This window comes from Stegodyphus dumicola, chromosome 8 (genome assembly GCF_044657685.1).
Source record: "Stegodyphus dumicola isolate Sdum_Otavi_A_Nest chromosome 8, ASM4465768v1".
Taxonomy (NCBI): Eukaryota; Metazoa; Arthropoda; class Arachnida; order Araneae; family Eresidae; genus Stegodyphus; species Stegodyphus dumicola.
In genome coordinates, this window is record NC_140775.1 from 128617454 (window position 1) to 128630700 (window position 13247).

General features: G+C 33.2%; 1 non-coding gene across 1 annotated transcript; it reads left to right on the forward strand.

Annotated features, from left to right (window-relative positions):
- Positions 1 to 12733: 12733 nt before the first annotated feature.
- Positions 12734 to 12815, forward strand: TRNAS-AGA (transfer RNA serine (anticodon AGA)). Its single transcript has one exon. It is a non-coding gene; the product is annotated as a tRNA-Ser (tRNA).
- Positions 12816 to 13247: the final 432 nt, after the last annotated feature.

The window sequence follows — 13247 nt, forward strand, 5'->3', positions numbered from 1 at the left end:
TTACACTCATCCTATGAAGTTCTGACGACTGCATTGATTCTTTCACAGCAGTTTCAGAAGAGTCATGGCATTTGTTGCCATTTCAGAAGTAAAACTGGGTCACCAAAATACAGTCTTGACTACTGGTATTCAAACTGAATTATAATTTCGAGAAGTAAAACTGGGTCACCAAAATATAGTCTTGACTACTGGTATTCAAACTGAATTATAATTTCGAAACATCAAGAAACTAACGAATAGCTAAGTTTACAGCTTTCAATTTTTAGCTATCAAATTACCTGCTATTTTGAATAACAATAATAATTGAATTAAAATTCGAAAACAAAATAATAATGAATAACTACTTACTGCCATTCAGTATAAAAGAAAAATAAATATGTACAAAATGTTAATTTTATGAAATAATTAAACATAAAATACTTGAAATTAAAAATAATTATTACTCATGCAGAAGGTTTATACATGGAATTTCATTGCTTTTACATTACATTTTTTTCACAGTTTGTACATTTCTGCACATGGAAATTAAGTACTTTTAAGAATCATTAATGAAGAAAATTAATGACCTATTAGCAAATGGAAACTGAATAAATTCAGTTAAAGTTACCTATGCCTGAACTTCACTTTTGTAATATTGTCCTTTAAAATAGATTCGTTATTAGGATGCATTATTATTAAACATAATTATAAAATAAATTTCAGAATAAAATCAACTTTGTAAAATTTATCAAGTAGCATTAAATACCTTATGCTTAATTTAATGAAATTTATCAATGTTACAACGTTTAAAAAAATTGTCAAAAAATTCACAGACATTGGAATTAAAAATTCTGCATAGAAATTTATCTTAAACTCACCAAATTTAGAAATATTTAATGAAAGAACTTACATCCCCAAAAGGGAAAAGTTATTTAAGAATTCTTCATTAGCAAAAAGGAAATAATTTTGAAATGCTTATGTTTCACTTCTTGCCCAGAAACTCAACTCTCTCACCATATGCTATATTAGATATAAAAACAAATTCAAACGATAACCCACAAACCTATTCAAATCATAAGCACATTTGTCAGAGAATCGCCAAAAATGCTAATTAACACTTAAAATGGTAGTTGTAAAATCGGACAGAAATTTCAGATGATTAAAATTTGATAAAACCTTTTGCTGAAATTAGGGACTTTTAAGTGACTTTTAAGGACTTTTAAGACTCGATTCCAAGAAAGCTAAGGTCTCTTAAGGACTGTACGAACTTTGATACAATAATTAGGCCACTACAACATCAGAATTTTGTGCACACAAAATAGATATAAAGTAGTCTTTCCAAAGCAATGCAGCAGTAAGATTATACAGAAAAGAGGAAATGCAAAATCTGTGTGGAGTATTGCAAGATCATGAAAGGACATGTCTACAGATATTTTTAAAAAGCATGGCATAATTTACAGCCAACTACCAAATTTCAAGATGATGATAATAATAACCCCAAATCTGAAGATCTTTGACTATCACAGGCATAAAACAAAATTTTCTAAACATATAAGTAAATGTTAAATGAACATGACATATTTGATATCTTCCATTGCAATGATAGTCATCAATCAATTAGCTGAAGAGCAAAGTCTGTAGTATGGTTTTAAATTCCGAAAATATCACGATTTTGAGTCTCATTTTAATTTCACAAGCTGGCGATTCAAGCACTGTCTTTCCTTGCAGTAAATACTTCTTGAAAAATTAGGATAACTGCTTTTTCGTTTTCCGCAAATGATGAAAATCCATTTCATTAAATAAAATTCTATGGTTAATTGAAAGATGTGTCTGCATCAGGAAAGAAAGAAAAACCAAACTAGTGACATCTGGCACTAAAGAAATATTTAAAAAAAAAAAAAAAAAAAAAAAAAAAAAAAAAAAAAAAAGTGACAAGTAATATGGCTTTAATGGTAAATAATCGTGATATTTTCAGATTTATGAAATATGTGAAGAGATGTATATTTATGCTAAATGAAGATGATATAACTGAAATCTTCATCACTATAACAATGTCATGTCCCAATCATTTAACTGAAAAATGTGATATCTATAGTGAGAAATAATCGTGAATCTAAGGAATTAAAGTGATAAAGAAGTTAGGTACTATTCGGTTTCGAGGGCCGTAAAAAATCGCCAAACTATTGTTGATGCCAATGCTGCCAAAAATAATTGCGGCAAGAAAGGAAGTATAATAGTAAATAACTATCTAAGATTGATGTTTTAATTTAGATGAAAGGTTAATTTCCTATAATACTTTTTATTATTATAATTTATATGAAAAAGGCTAAACATGACTGAATGGAAGCAAAAGAGTAAATAACTATTTCAGATCATTATTATAATTTATTTATAATTTATATAAAAATTGCTAAACATAACTGAATGAATGCCTTCATCGCTATTTCGCTATCGACTTTTCGCTAAAGCATAATTTCATCTCGTTGGTTGTTCAAACGTAATTTTCTATAATTAATGATGCCTTTTCTTTGAAAATATTCTCGGTAAACTGCAGAATCGCTCACTTATTTGTTTGCCGCTTTTTACAAGGGTAAAAACAATTGGATTTTTGTCAATTTTCTTTTTACTTTTTAAGTGAAAAGAAATATATAAAGCCAAGGGTGTGCGCAGTGCCATTTTTGTGCAATTCTGGGATTTTTTTTTTTTTTTTTTTTTTTTTTTTCAAGTGAAAATAGGTCGATGTGCACATGGATACCGAGTATGCGCAATTCTTAAAAACGCGTCAAACAATGGGTGATTCTGCACTTTACCCAAAATTCTATTGACGACTTTTCGTCATGGGCAATTCCCAAATTGTTAAATCCATAGGATATTAAAAAAGGATTTAAAATCAAAAAAGGATTTAAAAATTAAACTAGTATTTCAATGGCGTCTTAAGAAATATAGAACTATATAAACTTATGCGATCTGAAATCAACGCGTACGCTAGATTTGGCGCGCTGTTAAATGGGCGCGTTTGCTAGATTTGGCGCTTTTGCGCATATATTTTCGCTGAAATTTTTTACGGTCCTCAAAACGGAATAGTACCAGAAGTTATTAAGAGTGAAAAGATTTCAAACCAGCATTTAGTGCAAATTTTTGACGTGGCAGTTACAGGATTTAAGCAATCCCACTTTTTTTAACTAGACAAGGACTTGCATCTTTTGATAAAATTTAAGAGAAAGTATTAGCACACACCCACAAAAAAAAGCTTAAATAACTTATGATGAAAGAAATAGTATTTAATAAAACAAAACAAATATTAACATTGAGTTTTCTTTTTTGTAAATTTTGGTTCCCTTAAGATCATAAAAATGCTTCATTAGTTCAAATAACTTTTTCATATTTTTAGTCTGATAATTTCCACAGGTCACCTTACCAAATTTAAATTTCATTATCTAAAATCCATAACTACCGAAGTCCCAACGATTCCTAATTTTAGACAATCTGTTGTATATACTTTATAATACAAAATCATTACTTTGTAATTTTAATAGTCTCAACAATTAGTGTATTGTAATACACACATTTCTTATTAGAGAAGAAATATCCTATTAGCGAATATAAAATACAAAGATGAATCAAAAAGTAAGTTATGCTAGATGGTAAATAATTAAAATAAAGAGATATATATATACTTTTTGCACAATTGTTGAAAAATGCACACTTTCTGATTATTCCTAGCTCCACTGAAACGTCGTAAACTTACTGCCAATTTTGGTGAGCATTCGCAAACTTATTGATGACACTGAAAACAAATATTTGTTTGGCTATCCTTTATGTTTATTTCAGTGATGTATCCAATGTCACCTATTTTGTATATTCTTCTTTTTCCATACAAGAAATGCATGCCTCTGCTTTTTGCACTGTTTTTCTCCCTGTATATACAGTAATCACACAGATTTGGCATTGCATTCAATTTCCACAAAAATATCCTGAAATGAGAAGGGGAAAAAAAATGCCTTTAAGAGAGCCACATTATGCTCTATGTGTGCAGAAAACTAAGTCAGAGATTTTGCCCAAAGGTGACGAAAACTACATTACGCAATCTACCACTCTCATAGGTTGTCATATAAATACTTTTTGGCACCATGGTGTGATGCATCATCAATACTTCTTTGCAGCTCTGCAGTAGAGGTGCAAGTGATAAGATAAACTAAAAAATACAACCTTCATTCATTTTTCTATGTAAGGAAGCTACTTCCTAATGAGAAATTGAATTTAATGCAATATGAATTTATCTACAAGTATAAAAGAAATCTTCACTTTTCCAACAGAAGATCGGACTTTATTTTTTTGCTTATTGGTAAAATTCCATTGATGCATGTTTTGTTGAACTACATAAATGCTGTAATCATGCTTTATCTTTTGTGATTAGTCTATGTAAACAATTGTGATCAGTATGGCACACCTTCAACATAAATGCTGTAATCATGCTTTATCTTTTGTGATTAGCCTATGTAAACAATTGTGATCAGTATGGCACACCTTCAACATAAAATGTTGTACATAAAATAAGTAATAATAATAAGCACAAGTACAACATAAAATCTTGATTTTTGTGTTCTTCCATAAAAAGTTGTGTGAGATGGGTTACCTTGCACATAATTTATGAAATCAGACAGCCATGAATGATAAACCATACATTTCCAAACAAAATATTTAATACGAAGACAATTTCTATGATTTTTATGCAGTAGATATCTCAAACCATCTTTTCAACTGTGAAAAAAAGGTCACCATCGGCAACATGATTTGCAGATATAGAGTTCACGATCTGCAGGGCTGTTCCTAGCGGGGCTGCAGCACATAAAAGTAGGCGGGTGGTGAAAATCAGGCACGGCCAGACTCTCGCAATAACACGAGTAAATATTTTAAATTCAATGGAAGTACTTGTCATACGTAACTACCTTTTATAAAATTTGTCATATATAAATACTTAGCGAGTATGAAATAAAAATTTTATTAATCATTGAGCATTTTTTTTAATTTGGGAGGCTGCAATCTTAAGAAAATACGCGCGCAGCCAATAGCACAGCCCTGTTGCATCAGGTTCTTCTATTTACAATAAAATTAATGTAAAATTCCTTACCTGCTGCATCTTCAGTGTTCTCGACGCCAGGCTTCTAATAATCACGTTTTCCAGTAAGAGTTTCTATTACAATTAGCAGGCCATCTTGTCTTTTAATTATTTATTCAAAGAAAACGCTAATATACACTATTTACAAGGTAAGTGATAATTATTTTAAGACAGTACATTTTTAACTCTGAGTCTTTACGCTCCTCAAAGCGGTTCCAATCTCGACTGCTTCTCGGAACTTAATTACAGCAAAAGTAAAGGAAGAGATGCCCGCCACCTAGTGGCAAGAATGTGACATCCTCCCACCTTTTGATTTTACCTCGATAAGATGGGAAAATCAAAACAAAATTTATCAATAATCAAACAAAAATTCAAGTACAACTTTCACAAATATGAAAAGTAACTAATGCTCTAAAATTAATACTTACAAAGAAGGATTACACATCTAAACATTTTCTGCATTACATTCATACCATATCCAGATAACATGTTCCAATTGACAACTGTTAGGACAATTAAATTTCTAAAATACTGAAAAGAAACAAAAATTAGTATAGCAATTTAAAAATATGTAAGAGGTTTTACAGTTTTACGTCCATATCTAGTTTGATAGTTCATATCACTGTAACACTTATCCGCAGAGTTTTTATGTTCATGGTGAAGTCACTAAACAAGTTAGGTCTATCAAGTTCGAGAGGATAAATACGTTTCACAGGTCTTAGGAGTTCACCCGTTGCAGTTTTCACTTTGACAACACGTACTTCGTTGTCTTTCCCAGGATATAGTTCTACAACACGCCCTATTGGCCAATCTATTCTCTTCTTGTTGTCGCTGCCGACAAACACCAAGTCATTTTTGTTGATAGTCCGAGTAGATCGTTTAGATGGTTTTTGCACTAGGATAGCTAAATATTCATCACGAAATCTTTTGCGGAAATGTTCTCTTAAGTTCTGCAAGAACTTGTATCTTTTTGTCAGATTAATGGTATCCAGGTAGTCTAAGTCAGGCACTCCGACGTCGTGCACATCTTGTAGAAACATTGAAGGAGTTAGTGCCGTAAGATCATTTGGATCTTCTGAAAGGTACGTAAGGGGTCTTGAGTTGATTACTGATTCGATATCACAAAGTATAGTCAACATTTCCTCATAAGAGACACAGGACTTGCCGAGAACATTTCTCAACATCTTCTTCACTGTTTGTACCAACCTCTCCCACCAACCGCCCCACCATGAAGCAGTTGGGGGATTAAACTTCCACTGTATTCTCATACTAGTTGAATTACATTCTATTTCTTTCCAATCTATCGATCTTAAAAGATTTTCAGTTCCAACGAAATTAGTGCCATTGTCGCTGTAAATAATACTTGGACGACCTCTTCTGGCAATAAATCTCCTTAATCCCAAGATGAACGCATTTGTTGATAAACTTTCTATCAGTTCAAGATGTATCGCGCGATAGACCGCGCAAGTAAAGAGCAAGATCCATGCCTTTTTTCCTTTTCGTAAATAAAGAGGACCGGCTACATCGACTCCGGTCACTTCAAACACCAGAGCATCTCTAACTCGATCTTCAGGAAGAGGTGCTGGAACAGTCTCTATATTCTTTGCGCTATATCTTCTACAGCGAACACACTTCATAAGAACTTTACGTACTGTTTTTCTTCCTCTCAGGACCCAGAATTTCTGTCGAATATTGGCTAGTACGAATTGCACACCAGCGTGGGATAGTCGCAAATGGTAATTTAAAATTAACCTATGAACTAAGTCATGATTTGAGGGCAATACAATTGGACAGAGAAAATTTTCTTCTTCCTCTCTTCTAGTAATCTTGGTCTTTAACCGAATAAGGCCATCTGAGTCAAGAAAGGTACAAAGGTTGCTAACTTTAAGTTCTTTGCCAAATGCTTCTATTTGTATTATCTTGCATATTTTCTTTTCTACAGTTTTTATTTCAGGGACCGTGAGTTCTCCTGATTGTTTAGAATCTGGTCTTCTGCAGTTGTTGATAAATCTGCATATCCAAGCAGTTATTCTTAACATTTTATGGTAAGATGAATATTTCTCAAAAAAATGTTCTACCCTTTGCGTATTTAGTGCAGAAATGACTGATTTCCTTTTTTCTGAATTCACTATTTCTATGTCCGGTATTTCCCTTTGTCTTGGCCATTCTTCCTGATTTTTCTTCAGCCAGTCGGGGCCCTCCCACCATCTAACTACTAAAAGTTGTTTGGCGGTGCAACCTCTTGATGGGAGGTCAGCTGGATTTTTTGTTCCAGCAATATGTTTCCACGTTTTTGGATCCGTCAGTTTCCTAATCTCCCTGACTCTGTTTTCCACAAAGACAGCCCAGACAATCTCTTCCCTTTGAATCCATGTCAAAACTGTTGTAGAATCCGTCCAAAAATGCGTTTCCACATTTTGCCATTGTAAACCATTTAAAACAGAAGAGCATAGTCTGGCACCTATCGTGGCAGCTATCAATTCCAGACGAGGGATCGTAATAGATTTTACGGGAGCTACCCTAGACTTCGATGCTAACAGATGAATTTCAACTCCAGAATTCGTCACAGTTCTCAAGAAAACTGCAGCAGCATACGCATTACTGCTGGCATCACAGAATGTGTGAATGCAGCAGAACTTCCTATTGTCCTTGCTGGAATGTATCCAACGTAGGAGGGATATTTCTTTTAAGAGAAAAAGGCTTTTATACCAATTCACAAAATTTTGTTTTGTACTCTCGTCAACTTCAGTATCCCAAGAAATTCCTGTTTTCCATAGGTTCTGCAACAATATTTTAGGATACAAGAGAACAGGACTCACAATACCAATAGGATCAAATATTTTGTGTGTTACAGCGAGAATTGTTCTCTTCGTTATTATACCCATTTCAAAATCTTCTAGCCAATTCAGATTCAAAGTTAAATTATCTTTCTGACAGTTCCATAACAGACCCAATACGGGTGAAATAGTTTCCTGTTTCAGGTTATCTCCATTATGTAACCAACCTGAAGATTAAACTTTCCTTCATTCATTATTTCTCGAGATTTTTCGATGAACTGAATCATCTCGGATTCTTTGTCAAAACTGGCAACAACGTAGAATCTACGTAGGTTATCTACGTAGAAGCTACGCAAGAGTTTAGCTATTATCTCCGTATCATATGAAGAATTTTTCATGTACTTTTGTAGATGGAATTCTATAACAGCTGCCAAAAAGAAAGGACTACTCTTAACCCCAAATACTACCCTAGTATGACGAAATATTTTCGTTTTCCTTTCTTCCACATCATTCCACCAGAAAAACCGAAGCCAGTCTCTATCTTGAGGCCTTACACTGATCTGTAAGAAAGCCTTTTCAATGTCTGCTATAGCAGCAAACTTGCCTTCCCGAAATCTCAACAAAAGAGATGGAATTAGTTCTATCAAATTTGGTCCACACTCCAAACACTGATTTAGAGAAGGAGACGATTGTTTCCTCGCAGACGCATCAAACACCGGTCGAATTGGTGTTGAGCTATTTTCTTTGATCACCGGTCTATGCGGTAAATAATGTCCATAGTCAACCGCAATATATTCTTTAACTTCTTCGATCACTCCTAAGTTACACCAGTCATTAAAAATTGCATTGTATGAAGAAAATAAATTTTGAGATAAAAGTTTCTGGGTGGTAGATTGTAGACGTTTCAACGCTAAATCCTTGTGGGTGGAGAGTGGTACATGATTCTCCGCCCACGGAAGTGCGACTTCATAACGCCCTTCTTCGTTTAGAGATACAGAATTTTCGAATTGCAATTTTGCTTGCAAATCCCTTTCCTCTCTAGCCTTTTTTGTAACTGGATCTGTTATTCCGATAACATCAAGCCTCCACAGTTCTGACAACGTGGCATCAGAAATATGTAAAGATAACGAAAGCGTGGAAAAGGAATTTTCTATTTCATAATTGTCAGTGTTCGCTTTCCCCATGACTGTCCACCCAAGTCTTGTATTTACAGCAACTAATCTTCCCCAAGGAAGAACTTCGATTTTACCTGTAAATAAATTTGCAGCAACATCTGCCCCTAACAACAAATGAATCTCTTGGGGGTTCTCCTGGAATAATCTGCAATTTCCATTTTCAAAAACATCACTGACGTAAATTCCTCTTCTTCTAAGTTCCCCAATCCAGTGTATATTTTTGATTTTAGGGACCGAAGAACATATTTTTCTTTCATCCAATACATTGATTTCGCAATTATACCGTTTATCTACGCTACCCAATTTTATTCTATAACGTTTATGTTTTTCCGAAACTTCTATGCCACCGAAAAGTCCGTGGGTTACACTTTGTTCACCTAAGCTTCTTAATTGTAACCTTTCTGCTGCATACCTGCTTATGTATGAGTTTTGACTTCCAATGTCAATTATCGTTCGAACAAATTGGTTATTCCCTCTTCCATATATGCGAACAATTAAAGTTTGCAAATATACTTCTGAACATCCTGCTTGATTTGAAAGTACTTTATTTTCTATCTGTTCGTCTTTTTTAATTTCCGAAACCTCTACAGAAGGATTTTGTTTATTACACATAATAGTTGCATGTTGTTTTTTACAAATAGAACAAGTTATTTTTGTTCTGCAGTTTTGAGCCAAATGGTGTAATTTTAGGCATTTATAGCAAGCACATTTTCTTTTTAAAATGTCCCTTTTTTCTTGTAATGATAAGCCGGAAACGAAACTACAGTCATAAGTCTTGTGAAATTGATTACAGAAGACGCAGTTCATATTTTCCTCTCTGCATTCGGATTTTGTAAACAAATCTGTAGCGGTCGGAATCTTTGGTTTATTATGTCTATTTGAGAGACCATATGCGCTTTTCGTTGCAGGGGGGGAAGAAGACTGTCGCCGATCGGATACTTTTTGCTGTTGCGAAACCGTTGACCTTGTGCGTTCACGGGATGAAAGTTCCGCGTGTAAAAATGACATTAAATCTTTTATGTTATAATCGGTGCCAACATTTTGTGTTCTATGAAATTCAAACGTTAATTCTGAAGGCAATAACTTCAAAATCATCGGACACAGCAAAGCGCTGTAAGATTCCGATACAACATCTAACGCTTCGAGACATCTAGTCTGCGTTTGTACTTTATCATACAAGTTACGAAATGTTTTTATGTCATTCGCATTTTTTAATGATTCAATATTCAGCAAATTATTCATGTGCGCATGTCTGTCCTTCCAAAACGGTCGTGTAAGATATGAATTGCTGAATCATAATGCTTTGGCGATAACGGAAGTCCTTGAACGCAGCTAGCAGCTGTTCCTCCTAAATATGCTTTCAGGTAATTACATTTGTCTACTTTGTTCAATGATTCGTTATTATGTATTGAGGACTCAAAACTATTCCAAAAAGTAAGCCATTGACTACTGTTCCCATAAAATACGGGAATCGAAAGTTTTGGTAATTTAACATTAGGTGTATCTTTTATATTTTGCTGTGTGTCCGGTGCATTTAAGTCATGATTAAGTTCCTTAATCCGTTTCTTAAGCCTGAATTTCCATAACGTTATCTTCTCTCGATATTGTTCTGTAATTTCGAATTTATTTATTCATCTACACTCAGAATTGGTTCAACTTCCACATCGGCATTAGATAGCGTTTCGGTTTTAGCATTAAGCTGTTCTAACAATTCTTCGAGCTCATTAATACTACCTTCAGATTTATTTAATTCACTTTCGATTTTCTTAAATAGTTTTGTAACGGCAGTTCTTAAGATACTTCTTTTCTTTTTTAATTTATCTACTTCAGCCATTATCTTTCTTAGATTCAAACACTTACACAAAAAATATACGTCTCATGAAAAACAAATATTTAACTCTTACTTAGAAAACAAAATTATTCTTTTGATGAATACTTCAAGAACAAGTATTAAAATCTTCAATTTTAATATTCAGCTTTTGAATTCACTTTATTAGAACTTTTCAAAAAACCTGGCGTCCCTGTTCGGGCGCCATAAAAATGTTGCATCAGGTTCTTCTATTTACAATAAAATTAATGTAAAATTCCTTACCTGCTGCATCTTCAGTGTTCTCGACGCCAGGCTTCTAATAATCACGTTTTCCAGTAAGAGTTTCTATTACAATTAGCAGGCCATCTTGTCTTTTAATTATTTATTCAAAGAAAACGCTAATATACACTATTTACAAGGTAAGTGATAATTATTTTAAGACAGTACATTTTTAACTCTGAGTCTTTACGCTCCTCAAAGCGGTTCCAATCTCGGCTGCTTCTCGGAACTTAATTACAGCAAAAGTAAAGGAAGAGATGCCCGCCACCTAGTGGCAAGAATGTGACACCTGATGATCTGTCTACAATCTTGATATTTATCAGCCAAATTTCTGGGACCACTTTTAAATCATTTGCATTTCTTCCCTACTTGCTATGCAAGATAACTGCAAAATTGCCATACACAACAGAGATTTCACGATTTATGCATTTAGTCTTCAGAAATCTAATCGTTCTACACGCCACCAATTTGGAGCATGAGTTCAGCTGATATGCCATTGCAATACACTCATTAAACACATATGATGGACTTAAAATACCGAAGTAAGTACATACATACTACATCTTCACCAAACACACTTGCCCTTACTGTAGCATGTTTGTTGCCTACTTATACCAAGTTTTTTATTAACTTCTTATAAAGAACGGTAAGTATACAATTCAAGGCAGTATTATATAAAGATTGACACTTTCTTACATGTAACACAATGTAAATAAATACTTTATTTTCTGTATATATCACATCTGATTAATAACAACTGCTTTTGTTAAAACTTCTGAAGTGTCAATGCTAAAATAGATTATTAATGCATCTGTAGTCATGTAAAATAAATTTGATTTACAAATTTGAAAATGATGAAAATTTGCATGATTATAGACATTCAAAGAGCACGATGATGAGACACACAAAGCATGCATGAACACAAATATAGTACGTGATTAACAAGATAAGCATACCATATAAAGGAATCGTTATATAAAATGAAGTACACTTAAGATTTATCTAAACGACATAATTTTAAATGGTTTTTCATTAGCAACTATTTAAATTACTTCTTCAACAAATACTAAATGAAATACATGAATATACTAAAACTGAAAAAAATTTTCATCAACCACTTGCATACAGTATTATTTCATACTAGCATAATAAAAACACATAAATAATTTACTTATACGGGAGACCATATAATGCAATTGCGAAGTTTTGTAAACATGAAAAGAACAGAAGGTTACTTTGTAGAAACAGAGTCAAATGCTAAAATTAAGGAAACCAATGACCCCCCACCCCCTTTTTTTTAATATGATGATTATAGATTCAGTACACTGCTTTAGGATTACATTTCCCGTCTTTTTTAAAACAAAGGATTTATAAAGAAATATGAATTTCACTTTGGGAATAAGTGTTACTGCGAATAAAAAATCTTAAATATATTGTCAAATAATTAACTTTTATAACTCAAATATACATAGGTTAAGCCATATGAAAAAAAATGAACTCATGCCTCTCACAAAGAGCCCCATAAGTGAAATAGATCTCGGCAAATTTAAATCCGGTCCCGTATAAATCTATATTTCTATTATAATATCACTAAGCAGTCGTGGCCGAGTGGTTAAGGCGATGGACTAGAAATCCGTTGGGGTCTCCCCGCGTAGGTTCGAATCCTACCGACTGCGTAATGCGTAACTCTTTTTACGTGTACACAACACAGTGCGCAAAATTTCGTCCCACGATTAAAAATTGAAATAAATAAATAAATTTCCTGTGTCGATATGCGAACAACTCGATTCATAACCACACTAACTGAAAATTTTCTGATTTAAACGTAAATTCGGAACAACGGACATGAAAAATATTTTTTTTTTTTTTTTACATTTCATCATTTTTAATCTTGAAATATTTCATTGATAAGATTAATAATTTTAGCATATCAATTTAACGATTCTTCCGCATTTTAAAGGGTAATAATGTATAACTAACATATTGTTTTAATCATTTACTTTCTTGAGTTGCTCTTTATTACTCGTATATAATTGTTCCAGATATTTCAAAAAATAGATGGCAGCAGCAGCGTCACATTGTCTTCCTTTAGTAGGGAAACATGTTCA